Below are 23824 nucleotides of genomic sequence, written 5' to 3'. Positions count from 1 at the left end.
GTTTATGAAGAAATGATGACTGATACTAGTAATTTCAGGAACCATTTCTTCTGTGTATTATCCTTCAGCTGGGGGCAGTATTATTTTTCATTCTTTTTCTAGTAATAGCGTGGTTTTGTGTTTTAACTGTGCAGAGTTTGAATTACCTTGCCCTAACTGAAATTAATGTATATGATGCAGCATTGGCACAGTAAACACCCATGTGCATAGAAATTGTGCACCAAATAAGAGTAATTCTTCAGAGCAGTATTAAGATATGACCTCGTTCTGACACTACCCAGAGATTATTTGTGTCATAGTATTAGCAACTTGTGAAGAAAGGTGAAAAGGCAGCAAGAAGGCTGACAGGTCTCAGTCTTTCCACACTAGTTAGAGTTTGGAGATTCCCCATACGAAGCAGATCACGTATGCAGGAAACTTCGTGCAATGAAAGGCCTTAGATGATAGAATTAAAATTTTTATTATTTCTGTATTAGACTCGGGTATTGAAGAGATTAGTTGCTAAGGTGATATGTCACCTCAAGAAAGTGACATTGAAAAGACAACTAATTTTGCTTGAAAAATAGTGACAACATGAATTCGGAAAGAGAAAATTCCTAAAATTCTGTTGAAGTGCTGCAGTGCCAGATAACTTCCCAGAACAGCCACAAACAGCAGACAACATGACCTGAAAGTCACATAAACTGAGGAAGTACCTCAAATAGATCCACCATGAGAGAAGCCAATTTAGTTTTCCAAGTCAGCAAGCTACATAAAGCTCTCAGCAGCCTTCATGACATAACCTGTGCAAGGGATACTGTCATCTCTTGGGCGTGAGCCAGTGTGGAGAGGTGCAATGTAGAAATCTTGCAGTGGCAGGAGTAGGAAGAGATGCACCAATTGACCTAGTAGATATTTCCCCTACTCATCAAAAAGGAATAGGCATGGACAAGCCACAGGGAGCACTATGCCACTAAATAGCTTTATGTCTAGTTATAGTGCCTCACCTTCTATTTTCAAGTGTCTCGTGAAAGCGCTAAGGAAAAGCAATGTAAAATAGAAAGAATGTAAATATTATGGTTCAGGGATATCAGCCCCAGTTCAAGTGCAAAAACCTGCCTTTCACTGAAAGCTTTGAGGGGCTTCTAGTTCAAAGGATTTCAGAGACGTGGAGAGGCAGTTATGTACATTACTTTGTTCTTCTCTATCGGTTACCCCTTATTGATGGCAGATAAGTTAAAATAAGGAAGAGCATCCCTCCTAAGCATTTCTGAGAGGACAGAAACACTGGCATGGGAAAGAGCAGCTACAGGGTGGTAAACACTTTTTCAAATGAAAGGATAATTTGTCTGCTGAGGCTGGAAGTGTCAATGTTGAAACAGTTCTTGCTCATGTCTCAGTGCTTCTGATGCAATTGGCTATTTCAGTGCATGATACAATACTCAGGAAAACCCCCCACAGTTTTAAGGCTTTATTTTAGGAGGGCTTTTTGCTCTTCATAAATGTAGTGATCTTTTTGTGGTTTTATCTTTCAGGATTAAAGGACTACTGGCAGATATTTTAGGACTAAAATGCGGGTTAGACTTTACTTTTTGTTTTGCCTTTTACAGAGTCTGATATGAATGGGAGTATCTGAGAACTGGAAAATACATCCACAAGACCACTGGAAACTGCATATTTTTATTAAAACTCAATCCTGCTGTGTTTACTGTCAGAGCTAAAAAGTGAACCTGGTATGAACAGAAAGTGAAGCAGAAAACTACAATTTGGCTTCCCCAAATCAGCGAATGGCAAAATCAAGTGAGCTCCTGAATGTAAGAAGTGAATACTTAAAATCTTTTTGCCTTAATCACGATTTTTATTGTTAAGGTCTTACTTTTAAAACTACATTAAAACTACAATCTCATCACATGTATCTAGATACTAGAAAGCAGCCTGCCTATATTCTAGTCAATTAATTCTTTGCTAAAGCAGCATAAGTTCAAAGATTTTCGTACTTTTCTGATTTATTTCTCTCATCTGGGTTTGCATAAGCTCTCTGTGCTGACAATATTCAAATGCTTTCTAATTTGTGATTAGTGCATAGTAGAAAGGGGAAGGAAGAATTGGCACGAGAAGCTCTTAACAAGTAGGTGTGTGTTTCTTTTTTATCTTTCAGCCAGGGCTTTGTCAGAGTGGAGGAGCTGAGATTGGTTAATACTCAGACAGGCTGTTGAAGTTCCAGTCTGGTTTTCTAATTTAGCAGCGCTACTGGATGACATAAATGGTAGGAATAATTGTAAATTCTATGCGGAAAAAAAGAAAATGGGAGTCCTTGAGACTGTAAGAAAAGGTCTAAAGTAGTCCTTTAAAAGCTAGAACAGCTTCAAAAATTATTATAGTCCCAGTTTGAGTGTTTTGCTTATATTTCAAGTGAATGTTTTTCTCACTGATGCGCTGTTTAAATTCCCCTTATGGTATTTATTTGCCATCTAGTTCAAATCAAGGAAATGAAAAAGACTGAAGGGTTATCAGTGAACTACCCTTGAAAAACTATAGACTGGACAAAGCCAGCAAGAAAAGTTTAATTCTTTATTTGCAGTTTCAGAATTTTTGTTATTGTTGAGAGGTTTTGAGATTGAAGTTTGTGAGAAAACTAAGTAGACTCTGTACTGCTTTCTGAGCGCTTTAGATACTATTATTCCTTCATCTAGTGATGGCTTCTTTCAGCATCTACCACTTTCTCTTTCTTCTCCTCCCTAAAACCAACACACAAAAAGTAATATTTAAAAATTATAAATTTGACAGGTTGACCAGGTCCTATCCTGTGTTCATGCTGCATTATCTGCTGAGTGTTTTCATCTGCCTGTGCTCTTACTCTTCTTTATGCTGCAGAGTATCCCCATACACAGTTGGCATCAGAAGCTTTAGCTTGAGAAGGAATGTCCAGCTCCTCAAGCAGAACAACATTGCCCTTTTGTTCCTCATGATGCATGAAATGAAAACTTGACTGGGTTAGTGGTGTGGATTGCTGTGTTCATTCACTTTACCTCCCTTCCATCCTGATCAACAGTTAAAAGGATAGATACTTGATCTGCAGCAAAAGAATGTTTAGTCTTTTCAGATCCTTTCTCATCTCTGGGAAGCCTTCACAGGAGAAAAGTTGAGGAAGAGGGCAGATAATGGCAATACAGGTTTGGGGAAAATATTAGTCCTATCATGTTTCTTGTCTTGGTTATTTTTTTTTTTATTATTTTTATTTTTTTCCCCCATGCAGTTTGAATGGAGAGGAACATAGGAGATTTAATAGAAAATCTGTAGCCAGTGTGCCCTACGACTTCACCAGACTCTTAGGAGATGGTTCCCTTTCCTCCCTGAAAGTAAAGGTGGTCTTAGTTTATCTTGCTTCTCAGCTAACCTGTCACAGAAGGACACTTCAATATTTGACAAGTAATGAGTTTGTTTGAAAAATATTCAGTCTTGCAATGGATCACATTGGAAGAGGGGCTAGCTGCACTGGAGATGGGGGGGACTCTGAGCAGTCTTAACTGATGGAAGAAGATAGGCAGGGAAGGAAAAAAACTCCCCTGCCTACTAAAATGCCATGTAGCTAGGACTGGTCCTGTGTAAACTATGAGAGCTACCTAGTACTGGCTTTTATACTGTACTTCAAGTGAGACGAAAGGATGGAAAACTGGTCGTCTGAGTTATTTTGAGGTTTTTATTATGTTCGGGGATTAATTTGGATGACAACAATGGTGTTTTTAGTGCAACAAGTAGAATTAAATAAGCAGTCTGGCAGAAGATCTGAGAAGCAGAAGGTGAAAATAAATAAAACAGAGCGGCAAAGAATGCAGAAAGAAACAGAAAATGTTCAAAGGCATGTAAATGCGATGCAGGCTGAAGCCAAATTCATATGCAAATGTCTAAAGTACAAATCTTCCCTCCTTTTTTTTCCTTCCCCTGACGATGTGTGTATATAGCCCCTGCCCCCTCTTGCGTTTACTCTCATGACAGAATTTAAGCAATGGAACAGAGGAAAAAGGAGGCAGATGTGACTATGTGGGAAGTTGCTTTGCCACTCAGTTGTGTATGGGAACCACATCTTTTTATGTATTTGTGGGAGGGGGATTTATTCTTTCAGCATTTTGAGAAAGACTTATGATTCCACCTGGATTTATGCACAATAGCTTTCCTGTCTCTACTCTTTATCTTTCTTTGAGAGCTCTCTGACTAAGTTATTTTCCTCCTGGGATGTATAAAGTATACTCTCACCTACACTGGGATAAGAGACTCTTGAATGCAAAGGCCTCTGCTGAAGGCCATTTTTAAGTATTGTCCATTCCCATCAAACTTCACTTGGAGCATATCTGTAGGGCCTTACTCAGGTTGGGTCATGTGGTAGGTCATTATAAACTCAAAATGGCATAGCTGTATGCTATGATACTCATTATAGGAAGTTCTCACCAAGGCTCTAAACTGGCAAGCCATTTAAGCTTTTTAATTGTAATGATTTTTAAGTCATCTCACTGAAGTCAGTGGTTCAGTGCCTGAGCTTAAAGCTGAAATCATGCTGAAGTGCTTTGCTGGCTTAAAGCCCAAGCTGGCTTTCAGTGTATTATAGGCAGCCTTTCCTGGGATGATGGTGAATTAGAATTGTGCTAAAGTATTTCTAGCAAGATGAAAAATCACCTCGCATCTAAAGGTTTTATTGCTTTTTCCGCTTTCTATGAACTCAGAAATGAGGCCATTTCTATGAGAAATGGCACTTGAGAATATGAAATTTCCAGAAGAAGTGGGGATCCTTTTTCTAACAGAAGTTGAATGCACTTTTTGAAAAAAACGATGCTCTCTCTGGAAATAGTGGTCCTGTATGACACTTTGGATGTGCAAAATTAACTTAAATGTGAAGTATGCCTGTTTCTAAATTAAATTTACCTTAGTGCCCCAATCCTGTACTGAGGTCTGCCCAGAGATGGTGTGATAGGGCTGATATATGCAGCCTGTGGCTCTGCATGTCTGTGTCCATTTGCTGCTGGGGACCTATGTATAGTGAGGTGATACGTATTTATTGTTCTCAGTGCCTGCTAATGGTTGTCTTCACAATTTGTCAGTACAGAACTGCCTGGTGAGTCCATCTGAAATCCTGCTCCTGAAGAAGAGGTTGGTTGGGGTTTATGGAACAGAAAGTAAGTCATGGTCAACAGTTAAACAGTATCTGATAGTTTCTCCTCTTCTTTGCGTGTTTTTCCAGATGCATTTGTCCTGCTATAGGCAGGGTACTCCTGAAGAGCTCTGTTCTGTAGTTTGTAGTTGCATAGTGAGTAATTTGAAACCATGTAATTTATTTAACACCATTTCTCTACTTAGCTTGCAGAATATCTGTGAGAAATATTCCAGGTCCCTTGACCTTATTTTTTTTCAGATTTGTTTTGAACAGCACGTCTGGAACATGTGTTTCATGTGTTATATTTCCTCTGTGGATTCATCTTTGACATTCAATGTGTGAACTTTTCTTATAATTAGTTCTGATCAGTAGAACTAGTTCAGGTACCACTGTAGATAGTTTAACTCAGTTTTCTTGTTGGCAGTCACAAAATACTTACAGGATGCAGTCTTGTAGCTGAGTGGGAAGGAGTGGAATTCTGCCCCTAACTGATTTCGTACTGAAGTGAGGGATTACTCATGCGCACTTTTGTATGCCCATAGCAGGTCTGCAAAGCCGATGGTCAAATATTTAGGAAATGCATTCAACACAAAAATTTCCACGGATCCTTGGGTTTGTGCATTAGTTGGATAAATCTGCCTGTCAGCTGGGTGAGGTTTTACTCCATGATTTCATGAGCACTTGCTTTACCAACATCTGTGAATTTAAAGTGGACTTACTTTCAATACCTTTGCCAGTTGGATTTGATTGTTTCAAGTGGCACCTGAAGAGGAAAACAAAAGGACCGTTACAGTGATTAGAGCAGACCCATTGAAAATCAAAATAGTCCCTTTTTTTCCCTTGGGCTTTTGGGTAGGTTTTAGGGGGAATGTGTGTTAATTAGTCATGGAAAAAAATCCAAAGCAGCAGGAGCAAAAAAAAAGAGACTGCTCCGGAAATGGTGTGAAGTTTTTTCTTTACATTTGATTGTATATCTTGCCTGCAGTTTGTTGCCAACAATTGCAGAAGCCTTGCCTGTTTTAGGAAGGGGGATGAGGGCGAAGAGGGCACTGGAGATGTGTTGATTATTTAATTTATGATTATCCTAGTAGCATTAAACACAGTACTGTCCATGCTAGTATCTGATGGCTTTTGTGGCTTTGAGTCCAAGGGCCAAAACAGCAGCAGGGGCAGAGAACATGGGCTGCGTTTTGGAAACGCCTTTTGTCAGGCGACCTGTTACACATGGGTCCAGAGACTCTTCCCCGCGCCCCCAGCTCCCGGCACACCCTCTGTATACATTCTGCGCATTCCACAAGTGACTTTGCTTATATAACCCTTGCTGCACTACCTTCCTCTCCCCACAGAGGTGAACTGCTGGCTGCCCTCACGTAGCACCACCGTCCTCACCCACCATCCAGGCTTGCTATGCACAAGCCAGTCTTCATTTCTGATTCCATTTCTCTTGTTCCTAATAGCTAAATATTACAAGTCTTAGTCTTGGGGTTTTTCTTTTCAGGGCAGAGCTAAGGCAGTTGTGTAGCAGCTGCAGAAGCCAAAGTGACTTTGTACTGTACTTTGCTGAATTGAAATCTTAAAAACTGTTCCTCCAGAAGAACTGCATAGCAGTTCCACTCAGCAACGTGGGTGATGGAAGGTTGCAGGCTGGAGCCCACCATGTGAGTCTGGGCAAACCTGTGCACCACCCTGCGACACCTCTTCTCTCTCCAACATAGAAGGAATGCTAACACACAACTTTTTTTTTTTTAAAAAAAACCAAAAAAAACAACAAAAAACCCCCACACCCAAAACACAAAAAAACAACCAACAAAAAAAAACCACCAAAAAACAAAACCCCAAACAACCCCCCAAACACCAAACCTCTGAGAACCTTGCACAAAGATGTGCTTTAGGTACAAATTGTACCTACACACATTTTAAATAGTGTCATTAAAATAGATTCACCCAGGACACAAGGTCAGGTTTCAGCCTTCCTTGCCAGGTGCTGGTGATCTCATAAAAGTGAACATTTTTCTGTTTGGCCTGCTCTACCAACGCTATCAATAATCTCTCTGGAATAATTGGTAATAAATGATGGTAATGATAATGTTGTCAATGCCAATAATGTTAATAAATATAGAATCTGCTACTCAGTGGCAGGTTGCACAGGTAATGGGAGTAACAATCTCAAAAGACTGTGTTCTAAAATAAGCTTACTGTGTTTTACTGGTTTGGGATTTTTAATTTTAAAATTTGGTTTCCAAAGATTTTAAGTGTCACCTTTAACCATCATCAGATTCATCTGTAGATATTTATTCTGGAACACATAGAATGGTTTTCATTTTCAAAGCTGCAGAGCATTTCTGGCTCCTGCTGCAGTCAGTTGGAAATGTGGGCATGCAAGAACTTTAGGAATGAATTGTTAGTTGTTGTTATTAATTTATTTGGGAAACACAAACAGTATGACTCATTAACTCATGTCTTGAAAAATGCTGTACTCTTTCTTCACAATAAGCATACTACTGGAAAGCACTACCTTCCAACATTGACTTTAAGTAGAATTTGAGCAACAGAATTATGAATGGGGACTTACTTCAGTAATCTGCAAAGCCCTGGAAAGATGATAATATACAACAGAGACAAAAACACAGTTCAAAATTGTATGCTTTTTCATGAAACCACCAAATATGTCTGAATGACATAGGACATACATAAATATGATGTCACCAGCTTGAAAGCCTGTCTTCCTGCGTTTTTTTGCATTGGTTCCTGATCTGGGGTTTTAATTTGATGTCACATTATATCCTGTTTATTTTAAAATTCTTGGCTAATTTACTTTCTTTTGCTGTAATTTCCATTTCCAAATTCTTTGATAAGTGTCAGCCAGTGCCTTTTCAGACATTTCCTCTGTATATAACCCAGAGAGCTGCTTAATCATATGTGCGGCAATATGGTTTTATTATTATTCATGTCTTCCTAAAAGCCAAAGCCAAATCTTAATTTGAGTGCACAACAGCTGAGTCTGAAAAAAGGAGAAAGAATGGTAAATCACTGTGGATCCAACAATTTCCTTAGCAACTTTTCATAATAAAGGGCTCTGTAAAGTACTTTTCACTCTTAGGTTCTGTCACCTGTGTGTCTTTGGATCTGCCTTTTTGCTCTTGTGACACTCTTTGCTCAGGCAAGCTCTGTACCAGAATTGAAGGGATGTATTACAGAAAGCTAGACTGCAGAGGAAATCTTCTTCCCACCTCTTCTTTTCTGTGTTTCCTTTTTGAAAGGGCAACTTCCTTTGGGAGAGACCTGCATGTGGCTGAGTCCCCACAGTTTACAGTGTCATCTTTGGAGATGGCAGCATTCCCAGTACCTATCTTCGCTGAGTGCCATAAGTACCAAATTTCACATATATCTCCTTAGTGAGGAATATAAATAGAAATCAAAACCACTTGTGCAAATGTGTTCTGTAAGTAAGCTGAAAAGGAATGCCTCCTGCCTGTATGTACTGTAACTCCTCTGTCTAGATACTTCCATTGATACATTCTATTTGCTTGTTGTAAATCTAAATTGCTATGTCTGAAGCTATTTGTAACTAGATCATCCAATATAAAATGAGAGAGAGAGAGAGAGATCATCTAGCACAGGAAATATTTTATTGGAATGGAGAAAAAATGGAGAAATGAACAAAAAAGGCATTACGTTTTTCACTATTAAACATTCTAAAAATAAACTGGGAACATAAAAGTATCTGATACATACTTTTTTTTTTCTTTTCCTCTCTTCTTCTCCTTCTCAGACATGTGTACTCGTAAAATTTAATGGAGTGGAATTGCCTGAAAGAACAGGACCATTTTTAATACACCTTTCTGTGGCTCCTTGGTACATATGTGAACAATTTTAATAAAAAATGTTGATTTGTAGTGATTCTTAGACATCTTGTGGTTGATCATCTGTACTGGACAGATGGATTCGGTCACTGTAAGCCAAATAAATAAATTAGCACTATCTTTGAAATGTATAGCCACACTTGGCATCTGCAGTTACCATACTCCCTCCCCTCAGTTCAGACGCCTTCACCTATACTGCTGAACTGGCCTAACTTTATATTCTGTTTGGCCTTGAGTTAGAACAGAGGACCACCTGCATGAAAGAGATGTGAAATGTTATGCGTGCCTTTGTAATGGGATAAAGTACCAGAGTACCAAGTCTGCAAATATTTTACTGAGCAGGTCATGTATTAAGTAAAGCACTGAAAGGTAAAATGATAAATGATGAAGTCATCGTTTTAGAACTGGTGTCCAGGTGGTGAAAAGCCAGAGGGCTGAGATTTAGAAAAAAGTGACTTCCTTTAAGCTTCATTGAGTTGGTGTGTTGCCTTCATTGTACAGGATGAAGCTGTACTGTCTTGGCTAGCTTTTTGGCCTGTTTGTGTATAAGTCTGCCTGTAACACAAGAACCTTGTAAAGGAAGGATATAGACGTGCTTTTGACTGTCATGATTCATCTTTTCAAGTGGCTCATGGGCTGCAAAAATACATTCTGTATAATGCTAGAATTTTACCTAGTCTAATGTAAATATTTGTGAAAAGCTTTAATTAATTCTGCCTGACAAGGCGAGTCATGGAGGCTGTATTTAGATATTTCCCCTCTCCTCCTTCCCCCCATTTTTAACCCACAAGCTGCATATCAGTACCTGTGATCTCCAAACCAACCCGACAGTTCCAGAGTCATTGGAAAGAAATTTGGGTGAAAACTTTCTGTCTTCTCCTGTCTTTTGGGGTTAGCTTTCTGCCAGATTACTTGATTGCAGAAAAAGTTAATAACTGCAGGAGATGAAGTAAAAAGTACTGGATTGGATCAGGGTATTTCATGCAGCTTCTCTGTTGCTTTCATTATAAAGTGTTGGTAGTGTAATTCAGAAGGAAATTCTGTTTGATTTGAAATTACTTCTCTCATTTGTGACGGTTCCTTTAGTTCAGTGTGTGATCTAGGTGCCCGGGTGTGAACATATGCATTTAGACTGATGTGGGTAGCACAAAGGTATGGGGTGGAGGGCCTATCAGTCATTTTTCAAAGCACTTGTGCTTTGTCAACTATGCAGCAAGCTGCTTTATTCTCTTTCTTCTGCCTGGGGCAGTGGAACATCAGTCAAGTATTTCCAGAGTGAAAGTCAGTTGTTTTCTGGTGGTCTAGAGAGCTGAATGTGCTTGCTAAAGGGTCAGTTCAAACCCAAGACTGATGCAAAGGGAGAAGTGAGATGGCATGGGCAGGAGGAGGGCAGGCTGGGGGAGAAAGCTGATCTTTCTGTGGCAGCAAGCTGTGAGGAAGTACAAAAGATAGTCTAGCAAACTGGCATAATTTAAAGAGAGTTTCAAGAAAAGATTTCAGGTTTGAATAATATGCATATGTAATTACTTCCCTTAGGCTCCAATCTTAAAGAATAAATTGCACAGATCTTCAAGAACGGTAGCTTCCTTATTTCTCAGGAACTTTATTTCTGAGGGACAGAATTCATCTCCTTATATTACCTGTCAATGGCCTAATGGGTTTCCCATTTCAGCAATGTCATTGCCTTCTTTCGTAAGTGGAAAGCTCATTGTGGATTAAGAAGCACGAGTAGTGGCTGATTGCCATTTTACTGGCAGCGCATACTACCTGGAAGCCACTAGCTTGTTGCGCAAAAGGTCTTCTGATGGACATAAATTCTTTGGTGCCCCTGTCTAGGGCACAGGCACTGGCAAAGAGGTAAGACTGTAAGACTGGCTGTGCGCTTGCTTCGTGCCAAGTCTTGAACATTGTTCTGAACCCTCTTTCTGTTTTGAGAGAGGAAAAAGTAGGAAAATGCATACCTTGCCTGGACGTAGGGGGGAATTAGTCTTTAGGCAGGAGAATCACACAATTACCCCATGTGAATTTTTTTTCTCTTTCTGTGTTTGTAAGCCTATAATAACACTTGGAAAGCACACAAGCAGTCGTGGCTCCGCTCCGAGTGAGGCAGCGTTGAAGCACAAAGTAGGCAAATTTGAATTTGTTTGGAGACTTTTCAGAGCTTCTCATTATCTCATTTGTGCATTTAATGATTATTGTGAGTGCAAGCATCAAGAGTTTTTGAGGTTTGGATGCCTCTGGCAGTGGTTGGAGGGACTGAGACCTACCTGCAACATGGGCACGCAGCCGCCAGGTGGCTTGGTACCCCGAGAAGGAATCCTGGTAAACAGTGGGGACAGAGATGGCATGCAAGCAGTGTGGAGGCCCAGTGGCATGTCTGCCACCAGTCACTTAGTGCAAAGCAAAAGCCACTATTGATTAAAGACACCCAGAAAAGGCAGAGTGCTCGCTGCTTGGGAGTGAGTCCTTATGGCAGTAAGACTTTTCTAGAGAGGCAAGCCATTTGTCAGAACAGCATCTTTAGCTCTCTGTTAAGCAAGGTGGGGGAAGGATGATCTGAACGCATTGGTGGTAGACATTATGTGTTGATAGCCTGGGGCATTTTGTGTGGCCAGAACAGGCAGTCATATGTGGAATAGATGATATGCTCATTTAACATGGTGAAGCAGGAGTTTGAGAAGAGCTCAGGTACGTTAAGGGTAGAAATATCGCTGAAAACCAGGGGGCTTTTATGATTTTAAGTCGTGTATGAGCTTTGGAAAATTATGTTGTCTCTGAACCCCTCAGCAGAAGCTCTCAGCTAATAAAATTGTTCAAAGTAGAAAATTGCTCTTCACACAGTGGTGGTCAAAGTGGTGGAGTCTTGGGTCACTCTTGTAGGTACTCAGCAGCGTGGGCTTCGCTCTGGAGTCTGTAGTGCTTAGACAAGCTGAGTAACTGGCAGGGCGACCATTTGCCTGACAGTTCATGAAGTCAGTACAGCACACTCATGCATGTGTCATAAGGCCATTCCTAGCTAAAAAGAGGGAGAGGCTAGATAATAAGGTTAAAATTTTTTTATTTGTAATTTGCTTTTATCACAATGAAACACGGAAGTATGAAACTCAGGGCTGCTTATAACTTCCTGTCCAAGGCACTGCTTCCTTCTGATTAATATGGCCAAAACAATAAAGCAGCAGGATGCAGTAAGGTGAAGAAATTAAACCACAATAATTGAGTAAAAATTTTGATGAAATAAAAAAATAAATGAAAACCTTATGTAAAAAATATACAGAGAAATCAATCCTTTCTTTCTGTCTTTCTTTTTCTGTCTTTCTTGGAATCCACCCTGAACCAGATGTTGGGAGTCTGTAGTTTAGTGTTTTTGGATCACTGCCCAGACTTTTACCTATCTTTTCAGCTATTTACACGGGTTTTATTTCTCCAGCTGCGCTTTCACTGATACTGTACAGTCACAGACCTGCTAAGTTGGGAGTCACTAATAGAGGGAGTTACTGTATTTTCATTGAGATGAACAGCAAAACAAAACATTAAATGGAAATAATTTTGTCTTTACTCAAAGAGTAAGAGGATCAGGCTTGATGAAGGGTGTGAAGAAATCTGCTGTGGACAGTGATAACACAGAAAGAGGGAAGGGAGTGGCACAGGCATTTTCTTTCCAACACCATCACGGAGAAGGAGCAGACAGCTGCTGCTGCTGTGTATGGGAAAAGGTGCAGGGAAATGTCTTTTGTTTAAAACAGACTAAATTTCCATTGTGTTGTTTGGCTTTCAGTGTTTTTAGTTTTGATGATTTCTATATTTTAATTTCCAGTAAAAAATTATATTCTTCTTTATATGTTTATTAATTTTTAATTATGATGAAATTTTCGTTGGATTTTTGATCCATAAAGATTCAGTATGGAGGAAATAGAAGACCATTGGCATAACTGCACGTAGTCTCTGTGCTCTGGGCATAGAGAGATTCTATCATTTGTCTCTTGTGTATCAATAGCAAAATCATGAGTTTACATGTCAGTCCTCTGAAAGACCACTAAATCTAGTTCATAGGGTCGCTTATATAGTTGCACTAAAACTTTTATTTTGTGTTGGCATAACATTTTGCACATTTCTAAATTATAGCCTTCCAACTTGTAGTGGTCTCAGCTGTAAGGTTCAGACTGGAGAGAGGAGAAAGTGTCTCAACAGAAGATTGGTAAGGGCTCTCCTGAGTGAAGAGGTATAATTTTTAAAGGTGTCATGTGGCAGTCTGCCTAAGAGACTGATGCTTCAGGTTTGGTCCTGACTCTGGATTTAAGCCAATACCCTAGAGGTTAAATATTCCATAGCCTGTTACCAATCCCTTGAGCAATCTAGTGTCTCCAGGTGCTAGTCTTTTACACAGACTTCTTAGCAAAAGCAATTTCATTGGCAGTAAGAATCGGCTAATTCAGTTCAACTGGAATTTTTTAATGAAGTCTCTCATACTGGTCGGGCTGAGGATCATCTAATGGAAGGAAAGGCAAATTAAGAAAGGCAAGGGAAAATGGGGATATTCTGGAAAGCTGTTTTACAGTGCTGTGTCTAGGAAGAGGTGGCAGAATAGTATGCCTAAGAATGGGTGTGATGAGTCCAGGTGTCTGAGCTAGCTAACACCAGTTTTGTTACTGAGCTTGCTATATGACATGCAGCACTAATTATTTCATAAACAGCATTAGCTGTAAGCCTAACTGTTTGAAAAAAATCCCCCCAAACCATAACTTTTCAGGATGGACATAAAATGGATGCCTGAGCTATTGTCACCAAGCACAGCTGACAGTGGTGGCCCTATTCTTGAAGTGGATTGTATCACACAATCACCATGCTTGTCCCCAGTAGGGGGGTACACTACAAATATGCAAAATTTGACACAAATGTGGATACTCATGAATGTTAATGCAGTACTAGTAGCTTCCTTTAGGACAGTATTTCTTAAGGCAAGCTAAAATGAGACAGATTAAAAAAAAGAAAAAAAAAGTGTTACTAACTTTAGTATCTAGTACTAGATGGAGGTGGCCAATAGGTCAAGAACATGTATTTTGTAACCCAGACTCTCTCATTTACGTTCTGAAGTCAGTTACATGTTTTATCTTTAGAGCTAAGTTTTAGTCCCAGAGTTCTGTTCTTCTACACCATTCTCTACTAAAGACACTGTCTAGTACCACAGCATGAACATTTATATTAGTGCCTTTTTAGCATGTGAATTTTGATCCCTTTGATTCACAAATAGATTATAGGGAATTTTAAAGTTTTTTTTTTAAAGGACTGAAAAAGGGCACAGTTTATGTGTAAGAGACACAATGGCTTGAGTATTCAGGTTTATACATTTTAGGTACAGGGAAATAGGTTTGTGCAAATGTGTATGGTCACATCAGCCAAAAGAGACTGTTCAAAAAGCACTCTTTATACATACAATTTATGCAATTTGTTAATGCTGCGTTGCATTTTAAGGGCCTCTTGAGGCCATCAAGTTTACCACTTGGGTAGATGCTGTGTTGCTAACATGGCTCCTGTTAAAACCCAAAGGCTCTGGTTCTCTACTTACATTTTGATTGTGATTCAATCCTCATTTCTACAACTCACATTTCACTATTTTCTTCTCTTCAATTTTTTTCCCATCCCAGCAGCCATCTGGTACTTTCTTCTGTCAGCCAAGTTTCTGTTCTTTACCTGGAGCCTTTCAAACAGAGACTCTAGAAGAGAGTGGATTAACAGTTGTCACTGGAAAATGAGTTTACTTCCAGCTGGAAAAGCTGTGAAATATAGCTATTTATTGATATGTTATACATTTCTTTGTGGACACTTCTAATTCTATTTGAAGGCAAATACCTGGGAATAGTTTTCCTTAGAGTTAAAAATGTGTGAGAAGACCCTTAGTATCTTTAAAGTGAGTTGGCTGACTTTACTTGCTCATATTATGCATGGGGGCTCAACATAACAAATGTGTTCTTTAGCAGACAAGTATTTGGGATTAGCCAAAGATGAGTTTTGAGACTTTAATCTGGGTCAGATTTAGTAGAAATGAAAGAGATTTGTGGGCATCCTACTATGCTTACTTTTCTTTTTCTCTTTCTTTTTTGTCGTAAACTCTGAAGGTTGTATTTGCCCTGCATTATCTTTGTCCCTTTTATAATAAAAGTAGAAGTGCATAAAGCACTTGAGAAGCAACCTATTATCTTTCCTGTCTGTGGTTTATTATAAGCATCCAAAGAATAAAATTTGCTTGCGTACTCCTAATTATTTCAAGAACTGAAATGTCTAGGCTAGCAGTAAAAGTGTCATGAAATTACTGTAAGGTTGCATGAGTTTTGGCTGTAAATCTTATTCACCTTGACTAGATCTCATACTTCAATTCACGGGGGTATAAAATACCATTTACATTGGTTCTTAGTTCACTTAATCATAATTAAGTGACTTCAGAGGGCAATAATTCCTAGAGACTCTTTCTTTGATGTGACACAAATAACAAACTGTGTTTGTAATGTGAAGGTGTTCTACTTCACTTTTACATTTGCCCTAGCCTTATACAGCATATAATGTTCTCTTTAGGTATAGACATATGCTCTTGTTACATGCACCATATGGGTCACAGATGTGGCTGACATGGCTGCATGACATCTTTTTTAATTTCATTGCACTATACTAAGGCTGTGCATTTTCATGATGGTTTGAAGGGATTTCTGTTCAAGGTTTTAAATTTTTTCACCTCAATGATGACTGGGGCGGAGGGGTCCCTCTTTTTCTCCTATCAGGTTATGGTGTGTTAATAAAAACCCTTATGAAAGTAATATTCTGTTGCTGCTGAATTCATTGTCACCTTAAGCATGGCTTCACTGCACTGTACTAGTAGTTCCTTTTTTTTTTTTTTTTTAATTCTCAGTTCCCTGTATACCAAATATCTGAGCTTTGCCTTGCTTTTCCTCTTCTGATCACAGTCAAAGGGTACTTTTTGGAAGAAGTTCCATCTATAGATTCTCCATGAACTTAAAGAGTTTGAAATCCAGTTTTAAGTTTTGCAACTACATTTTGATTTAAATGCAATTTAAGAAATAGTTTTATGTTAAGGAACATATTTGGAAGTAGGGGTTTGTTGCTATTCAATTTTGTCATAGTTGGGGGTTTGTTGCTATTCAATTTTGTCATAGTGTATACAGTTTTACTGATGTGAAATGCTAATATTACCTGTTAACGCAAACCAGCTCACTTTGCCTGTCATCCTGAACCAGAATGACAATATGTTGCTCTCATGCAGCATCTTCTATCCATGCACAATAACCTATGAATATTGCTACCATGGTAACTACTGTGGACCAAACTCAGGATTTCCATGTAAAGAATACAGATCTCCAGCTGTGAATGGGACCTTTGAATGTTATCTCAGTCAAAATATCTGTCTGTCTGTCTATCAAACTAACTAACTAAAGGCTTAGTGAACTCTTAGTTTTATTGTGTCTGGTTGGAGGAACAGAAGTTAGCTGAACAATAATGCTGGTTAGGAAGTGAACTAATAAAAGTTCCAGGGCAATACTTGTTATATATTAAAGGCTCTCATAATTTATTAATGGATTTTTTTTGTGTTGCCTCCAGTGGAAGCTGGATTAGTTCCAAGAGGAAACGTATAGTTTATCATATCAAAGTTGAACAGGAAACTATTTGTGTTCATCCAATAGCAGCAAACATACCCATGGAAGATGAGTGCCCAAGTTAGTTTAGAGGTAAAGATGTGTAATTACTTGCTTATGTCTAATAATCAACATTGGAAAGTGAATAACCGCAAAATGGCATATTTGTATTAGGCAATTGATTCAACACTATCCCTGTTCACCCAGTGAAAGATATCCTTGGCAAGACTCATTGAAAACTATATGCTTCAACCACCTAAGCTGTTTTGTTATTTATTGTGTGTAGCCTAATATAAGGATAAGGGGGCTGAGCTAGCACAAAGCTCCAAAAGACAGGGCAGGAAAAGCCATGGATGGAGGAGCACCTATCAGACTTAGAAACAGTCTTTACTGCAATTCTTTTGTGTGGTCTGTGAAAATCCTAACGCCTATCAAGTTTGTACTTCTTGGGGTAGAAAAAATTGCAATTAAGACCAAAATTTTTCATTAAAATATTTTATACATTGAAAAAAATTCTTTCTTCTTTTCCAAAACATGAAAAAAAACCATCAGGCATGCAAGTATGGCATTTCTTTTTCACAAAGTGAACACACCTGAAACCAAACACTGAAAGGACTTGGGCTAAAGTGGAACTGCTTCTAGAACTCTTGACAACCCAAATAGTAAGTCTTGTTCCTTTCTCTGAGATAGAGGATAAGTGATGAGGGATGTTTGGGGATTTTCAGTGCACATTTATTCATTAATCTGAAATTTCTTACTTCTGCCTATACGATGAGACAAGAAATGAGAAATATACGTAAAATAAGTCTTTTTTTTAATTTTCATCTAATGTCTGTTCTTTTCACATAATTAAAATGCCAGTACTTCTAAAATGCAAAATGTTTTCCATAATTGACTAGTCACAGGTAGTTTAATGAAACAAATAGAATAATCTATTATATCCTTTGTACCACATATTGTTAGCAATATCCTATCCTCCGTCTCAAGACATACAAAATGCAGAATCAGAACTCTAGATGAATAACTGTGAATCCTATATGTATTTCAGTTACCTACTTTCTTAATGGATATACGGAAGCTACATTCAGATGTTAAAAAATAGTGCTAAATTATGTATATTTTCTAAAGTAAATGTTTGTTAGTAGGCAAACGTAATGAGAACACACTTTTCTTTCGATAAATTTGCTGCACGTAATCCAGATGCTTTCCTACTCTTACTGAAAGCCACTCCAGTTTTCTGAATGCACTTGGCAGTCTTTTAATGCAGTTATTATCAGTCTCACTTAACTTTCCATATGACTTTACAAGACATCTCTAGCAGTGTATGGCACTCTCACTTCCCATGTACCGGCAGCCACTGGAATAGAGTGCGGTGGAGCTCAGGAGATCTCTGCTGTCTGAGTGTCAGCGCGCAATTTGTTCCCAAGGCACGGGGTGGCTTCCTGTCACTAATGCTATCTATGAGATCAGGGCAATTAATTTTATTAAATTTGGAAAATTTTCTTTTCAAGTTTGACCTTTTATTTGAATATACATACATTTAAATTTGAAAAGCAGAAGTACATTGCAATTCAAAGGAACTCATTTGTTCAAAATATTTTAGAAAGGACATTGGGATAGTTTGAAAAGGTTTGAGCTTTGTTTTCATGGGAAATTTGCCCAAATTAATGTGCTTCCACGGTTTCTGTTTTGCTGAAACAGCAAAGAGTTTTCTCACCCCTCCCTGCCCAAATCATCTCTTCTTGATAAACCTTTTTCCGAATCTTAATGATATTGATGGAAATTAGATATGAATGATATTCATGTGGAAAGAAGCAATTCAGAAATGAGTTTGAATTGACATTCACCAGCGTTGGCAGACATAATTGGCCTAATTATACTAAATATGCCTCTTTATTTTGCAATCCAGAGAGGCTGGGTACTGTGAGTGGAAGCATCTCTGGCCTAAACCTCTCATAGTTTTTCGTTTTTCCATCAATGCATATAATGCGTTCAAGGTCTTCCTCGATTCTTTACAGCTCCTAAGAAATTGTTTTAGATTACTGCATTGCACCTTTTGTCAAGCTTATATTGTAAAAGATTCTGCAAAGGCAAATAGTCCAATTTCTGCAGAATAATCTTTATTAAAGGGCATGGCCTTTCTTCCTCCTTCTGAAACCTTAGAAGAGCCATAGGCTTTGTATCCCCTCCAGACATTAAGGGGTCCATTTCAAAGCAGTGAATGTGGGAGGTGTACACACAAATCTTTCTAACAAATAACACGATTTATTTTTTGACTTGACCCTTTTGAGCATGACTTTGAAAACTTATCCGAGAACATCTATCTGAAAAGTCTTCAGTCACCACTCTCTAGGATAGAGAATTTATGGGCAAGCAGGGTTTGGGCTTTGCTTAACCTTATCTGTATGGCTGGAAGGAAAGTAAAATATAATTAATTGTATCTTGGGGCAACTGCTGCCTAAGTTCACCATGGCAGGGTACTGTTATACTGGAGCCTACTTATATATATAGTAGAAGGGATGCACATAGCCTTCCCACAGTACAAGGAACTTGTTTCCTAGCCCTGTTGCTAGCCCATAACATCTTGACACACCATGCTGTTCAATTGACATTTCATCCTGTCTGCTGCTTTTACATCAGCTTTTTACAGCAATCTGGAATGTAGTTTTTGGAGAGATTGTTTCTCTGACTCCTATTAAGGTTCAGATAACTGAATTTCAACTTTAAACCATGGCTATTCTGCATGGAGGAGCTTCTAACAGAAAGAAGGGAAGAGAGACTAATGACTGCAGAAGACACCTGAGGGAGGGAGTCTATTCCTTAGAGCAACGGGTATATGAAAGATGTACAGACAGGGCTGTGATGATAGTCGGTGGGAGATCATTACGATGGAACTGAGATTGAAGTATGTGCCACAAAGATTAATGCTGAGTATTGAAAGGCAAGGCTAAAAAAATGATCCCCAGGTCCATTCCCGGTTTTTCATATCACAGGAGTCATTGATATGAACAGCCACAACAGAACAACTTGAAATTCCCCTGGCACATTTACTTGCTAGACCTGCCTGAACTCAAATGGGTTGGTACTAACCCTTCCCTCTGGGGAGTCCATAAAGTCTGTGGCAGGTTTCTTAGTGCTCTGTGATGTTGTCAGTCAAACCCAGGCATTTGGCAAGTCTTGTAGAGAATTCCATGAGCTTGGCTTAACCAATGCAGAGATCAAACTTGTACTGAAGGTGGGAGATGTTTCATGTATTCAGGACAGGTCCTGTAGAAAAAGCATCTGAGACCTAGTGTGACCATTTCCTAAAGTGCTTTCAGACTGTCTGTGCCCCAAGAGGTTCTGAAAAAGGAAAGAACCGGTGCTGAGCCAGAAGCAATCAAAGGAAATAAAAAAGCCACTGAATGGGATAAGTCATATAATTATATAACTGGATACAGTGAGAAGTAATTTTAGCAGGTCGGTTTTTGACTGTGCACACCAGACATTAAATCTCCAGTATCCCAGCATAATTCTTTAGTCCAAATACCACTATCAACTCAGAATACATTAGGGGAGGGGAAAAAAATATCTGTTACCCCTTAAGGAATGAGGGGTTTTTTTGGTTGTTTTTACACTGTAAAAAGCATTCACATCTAATCTTGGATGTAGCTGTAGATGAAGGATTTCTTTAATAGTATATTGCTGCTGATATATGGCCTCCAGAAGGTATACTCCATCTGGATGCATGATTCATTCAGATAAATTACTTATCCAATCCTGGGATCTGTAGTAGAAAAGCAAGCAATTAACCTTTCCTAATAAGAGCCAGAAGTAGGCCTTAAGGAAGTTAAGATGAAGCAGGTAGCTGGTGTTTAGTTTCCAGAGCAAGTTTTAACACCAGCAGATGGTGCTAAAATGTCCATTAAAATCAAAAAAACCCAACAACCCAAACATCTCAAATTTCCTTAAAATCATAAACTGTCAGGGAAAGATAAATTGAGATACTTTAGCTAATTGCCGTGGAAAGTTGAATCTAGGGTGATGTTAGTCATCTTTTTACTTACACTGGCATAACACACATGAAGATGTGTGTAGCCCTTCTTTTCTAGTTTGCTTTCAAGATGGATCAATTTTCCTTGAGTCAGGTCTTTACCTTGAATGAGGTGACTCAAGAATTTCATGAATTTTCATTCATATTCAAACTGAGGATTAAAAATTTTGATGTATAACTTTGCTCATTAATTGAAGGAAAGATTTAAGATTTTTCGACTAATTTTCACTCCGAATAAGTGCTTGAAACAGCCGGCAGTTGTTTTTCTAAGGATATTTCTGTATAGTTTTGTTAGTCACTAAAGGGAAGCTATGTTATTTTTTATGTACAGAATCTCCTAATATCACATGAAGAATAACTTTAAAAATACATTGTAGAGGAGTTTTGTGGTTAACTTGGAGAAATTTAGTATAGGAATGCATAAATTTTCAGTTCTGTTTCAACTGGTCACATTGGTCTGAAATGGATAACTACTGAAGGCTGCTAAAAAGTGTGTTAGGAGGTTTTCATGAGGCAGACTGCAGCCACCCCAGGCTGTCTGCATCCAGAACAACAAATGAAAATCTTCTCGACAGCCTCGGCAAAGGGGGCATGCCACTAAAATGGCTCTTTTCCTCTTAGATTAAATCTAGTATGTATTTGCATGTGTTCAGTAGCAAAGAGAAAAAGGGTGTGGGGGTGTGTGTGTAGATCACGGAGAGTAAGTGATCTCGGAACTAGGCAGAGTGAGTTTCTTTCCTAAATACCTAATAGTTTAGTTAATACCCACTTTTATTTGGTTCACTGTGTTTGAATCTCATCCCCTCAGGTATGACTGTGTGATTTATGTAACAATTGTTTGAAATACATGGATTAATAATGATGGCGATTTAGGGTCATGGCTAGGCACATTTCTTTAAGCAGCATAAAGAAATTATGCTGAAATTTCTGAGCGCTAATGCTACAATAGAGCCCCAAAGCAACTGACAAGGCATTCAAACGCTATATTCTATCTTAAAATATACAGCCCTAGAAGATTTTGGAGTTAAGGACTCTGCAGCAAACTTGGTTTAGATTTAAAATACCCCAGCTTCACCAACAGTGACTATTTTATGTCATGTCAGAGGATGAAGCAATGTATCAATCCTGTGAGTCTAGAGAACCTGCAAAGCCAAACCTACAAAATGAGACCATCCTTTCAGGGATCTAAAAGTTACTCCCAGCAAGATAATTAATATAAAATTACTTCTAGCAGAGTAATTTTATCTAATATATCCAAGAGTGGTGAGCCACATCCTGATGTCTGTTACATGTGCTTGTGACAGTCTTCCCTAAATAAGGACTGAGAAGCACTTTCAGTTTATCCCAAAATAATGTAATAAGGCTTCCAAATATTTATTAATTGTGCGACCACTTGTGACTGCACATCTATACCTCTCTGCTGCTCGCTTTATGGATACTCCTCTGCAATGGTCATCTAGGTGACTGAGTAATGCAAGGTGTAGGTATACACAACAACTTATTATAATATCCCATTTAATTATTTTTTTGGCAGTGATGGTGTATAATTATTTACTGACCTATCGAATTGGTTACTGAATTACTGTGAAATTCAGATTCTAAGAAGCACTGTCATTTTGATAATTAGAGGCTCTGTCTTACGAGAATGTGTGCTTGTTAAGTTGTAATTTGCTTAAAAAAATAATTAAAGACAGAGGTTATTTAGGAAGGAAGGCTTAAGACCAAGATTATATTCAAAGGAAATTAAAGACAGGAAGCCCCAGGGTATTACAGCCCTGCCATGCAGCTCCTATTAAAGAAAATGAAGTCTTACAAGCAGCACAAATAGTGATGTCTGCCATAAGGCTGCCCAGCACTTTCTATTATAAGATCCTGTTTTCTGTTGCCTATAACTTTGCCAAACTTAAACCATTTGGGCCAAAATTTTCCATGCTGTCTGCCCCGGGCAAATATTTTTGAAAATTTACTCTAAAACCCTCAGCCATTTCTCCAACTGGGGTTAGGAAAAAAAAAAGATATTGTTTTGCCCATGTTTACAGGGATATGTGTAGGTATGCATGTATATATGCCCATATGTATGTATAAATAAGAAAGTCTGTCTTTTTGAGAAATATTAGTGCTTCCATGGTCTGTAGTGAGGACTTGAAATTTGGCCTTTTTTTTTTTTTTAATCTGTGAAATGACAATTTTAACATGTTCAGGGGACAGTCTTTTGATTTTGCCAACTATGTTTTTGGGAGATGCCACCAGAGAGCTCCAACGTGGAAACAGCACACATGCAGTCCACCTGGCAGATAAACTGAGCATGGGCTGAGAGGACTTAACAAGCAATTGGATCCCCTGGTTGCACTGTAGCTGTACTAAGTGTGGACAGAAGATTAGAATACAAGAATGACCAACTCTCCTAAGCTCTCTGTGCTCCTCTGGACTAGTGCTAAGGCAGTGGAGGAGAGGAGGAGCTTGCCTTACCATATTGCAAAACGTGAAGGACAGTGGAAGAAGGAAAGAATGAGAGGGCAATAGACAGAGGTAAGAGGAAAGAAAAAGAACTTAAGAAGGCAAGGATATAGAAACAGTGAACAAAATTAGTAGTGAAAAATAGGAAAAGGTGCTCTGGAGAGAGCGTAGAGAAACAGGGATAGAAGTGCTTTATAACCACTACAGTTCTGCATTTGAAACCCAAAGACGTGGTTTGTTTCTCCATCTCATTCTAGTGGCAAAGTCAATCAGAGTATGTTGTGTATCTCGGTAGGCTGACCACCTGGTGTGGTGTAATTCTACCTGATGATATTTAATTTCCATTGTAAGCATTTTAAAGAATTTAGTCAAGTCAATAAATACCCCCCTTCTCTCTGTAAACTGTTAAAATAATGTTTCCAATGTGAAGTCAAAGGTCTTATGATGGTTAATTAAGAACGTAAACGTTATTTTAATAGCTTGTGGGGTGTAATTGTTCACTTAGTATGTCCATTTGCCATTCACCTACAGCTTTCGTCCTCTGCCTCTCCTACATCACATGCTCCCATCTTCCTACTCATCACTGCCCTCTTCAGTGAACTTCTTTGCTATTCTCCTCCCGTCATATGCCCTTATTCTGCACGTTCCTTTTTCATTTCTCTTTTTAGATCATCTCCCTCAAGCTCTAGTCTCTACATTTGCACTT

The 23824-nt window shown here is 38.7% G+C and overlaps 1 long non-coding RNA gene across 1 annotated transcript in view; it reads left to right on the top strand.

Moving 5' to 3' along the window:
• Positions 1-23824, top strand: part of LOC141748727 (uncharacterized) — a 79532-nt gene that overhangs the window by 3544 nt on the left and 52164 nt on the right. The window contains exon 3 of the long non-coding RNA XR_012589084.1: positions 1590-1793. This is a non-coding gene — a long non-coding RNA (uncharacterized LOC141748727). The remainder of the gene's footprint in view (positions 1-1589; positions 1794-23824) is intronic.

Source organism: Larus michahellis, chromosome 9 (assembly GCF_964199755.1).
Source record: "Larus michahellis chromosome 9, bLarMic1.1, whole genome shotgun sequence".
NCBI lineage: Eukaryota > Metazoa > Chordata > Aves > Charadriiformes > Laridae > Larus > Larus michahellis.
This window is presented reverse-complemented; position numbering and strand designations above follow the sequence as displayed.